General features: G+C 38.9%; 1 protein-coding gene across 2 annotated transcripts in view; it reads right to left on the reverse strand.

The window, feature by feature from the left end:
- SGK2 (SGK2, serine/threonine kinase 2) overlaps nucleotides 1-2,105 on the reverse strand; it is a 55,747-nt gene that overhangs the window by 39,741 nt on the left and 13,901 nt on the right. The gene's annotated exons all lie outside the window — the stretch shown is intronic.

The following is a 2,105-nucleotide window of genomic DNA, read 5'->3' on the forward strand; positions in this document are numbered from 1 at the left end:
ACACGTACTAGCTGTGTGACCCTGGGCAAGTCACTTAACCTCGATTGCCTCACCAAAAAAAAAGCAAAAAAAAAAAAAAAAAAAGACTTAGCCCTGTTTTGGGGGCAGCTAGGTGGTGCAGTGGATAGAGCACTGGCCCTGAAGTCAGGAGGACCTGAGTTCAAATCTGGCCTCAGACCAAACACTTGACACGTACTAGCTGTGTGACCTTGGGGAAAAAAAAAAAAGAACTGGCCAGTAACACATTTAGTAGCAGATGAATAAATGAATGACTAAAACATTTATTAAGCACTTACTATGTGCAAAGCCCTGTGTTCAGTGCTGGGGAGACAAACAGAAAGGTTGGACAGACCCTATCCTCAAGGAGCCCACATTCTAATGGAGGAAGACAGTACTCCTGGAAGGTTTCAGCTGCAAGTCAGAGGGAAGCCTCATGGTTCTTAGGGTAAACTGATAAAACAGTTGGCAACACTGCTTCCTTAAGAATTTTTAAATGTCATTCCCACTCAAATGTCATTCCTACTGATAAAAACCTAACAGTGTCTGATGATATAGCATTAGGGATCTCCTTCTATTTTTAGCTTCTGCTTCCTTACCAAGGGTTCTTAACCTGGAATCTCTGAACTTTTTTCCTTTTTAAAATAGCTATCTATCTATATCTACATAGAATTGGTTTCTTTTATAATCTTATGTATTTTATGCATTTTAAAACATGATTCCGAGGAATCCATAGGTTTCATCAGACTATCAGAGGGGAAATAAAAGGCTGAGAACCCCTGCTCTAGATCTTCTATACAGAGATCATATCTAATTCAATGCAATATATGGAGCAGATGTTTTCTATCTTCCCAGATTCCTTGGACCCTGGATATACAGACCTAAGAGTAACAAATATGACCCTGTGCTTATACAGGGAACCTCTCACGTCTGGAGAACAGGCTTTTCTTCTGACAAGAAGGAGGTAGAGGAATGAGGGGAGGTCACCCATTCCTGATCAAGTTATTCACAGAGCTGGAACTAGAACCAAGGTGGCTCAGTAGACAGAGTGCTAAGCATGGAGTCAGAAAGACCTGAGTTCAAATCGGACCTCAGATACTTCCTAGCTGTGTGACCCTGAGCAAGTCACTTACCTTTGTTTATCTCAGTTTCCTCATCTGTAAAATGATCTGGAGAAGGAAATGGCAAACCATTACAGTATCTTTGCCAAGAAAACCCCAAGTGGGGTAAGGAAGAATTGGACACGACTGAAAACTACCAAACAACAACAAATCCTGACTCCAAATTCAGTATTCTTCCCACGTATCCACTCCCTCCCCAATGCAATAAACTCCAGTTTATTACCTGTTACGTCCAGAATCAAATATAATATTCTCTGTTTATCTTTTAAAGCCCTTCAGAACTCATCTTTTGCTACCTTTCTAGCTTCTTATACCTTACTCTCCTCCACGTACTCTCTGATCCAGGGACAGATTGTTCGTCATACAAGATACTCTATGTCCTGACTTGCATTTTTATTGGCTGTCCCCCATTCCTGGAATGCTCTCACTCCTCCCCTATACCTCCTGGCTTCCTTGACTTTCTTCAAGACCGACCTAAAATCCCACTTTCTGCAAGAACCCTTTCTCATAATCTCTTAATGCTAATGCTTCCCTTAGAGAATATCTCCATCTTGTATCTATTGCATTTGTACATAATAATAGCTAGCATTTTATAGCACTTTAATGTTTACAATTAGAGGCAGCTAGATGACTTAGAGCAGAAGTTCCCAAATTTATTTAGTCTACCACTCCTTTTCAAAAAAAAAAAAAATTACTCAGTACACCCCTGGAAATCTATTTTCTTTAACCTTTAAATGGTTTTTTTAATATATCATTTCCAAAAAAAAATAGAAATTAAATTTTTTTGAAATGATACATCTTAAATTTAATAATTTGTGGGTTTCTTCCTGCACTGAAATTTTGATGATACAATACTTCTTCATGTAACTATTTAATATTGTATTGTAAACAAGTCATTACACACATATATTCCTGTGGATACATGCTGGACTTCCTAACAATGTGCTACACACTGGCCTACCAACACTTGCTTGTTAAGACCTGTCC

The sequence above is a fragment of the Vombatus ursinus genome, unplaced genomic scaffold, assembly GCF_900497805.2.
Source record: "Vombatus ursinus unplaced genomic scaffold, bare-nosed wombat genome assembly UNPS02014785.1, whole genome shotgun sequence".
Lineage (NCBI taxonomy): Eukaryota > Metazoa > Chordata > Mammalia > Diprotodontia > Vombatidae > Vombatus > Vombatus ursinus.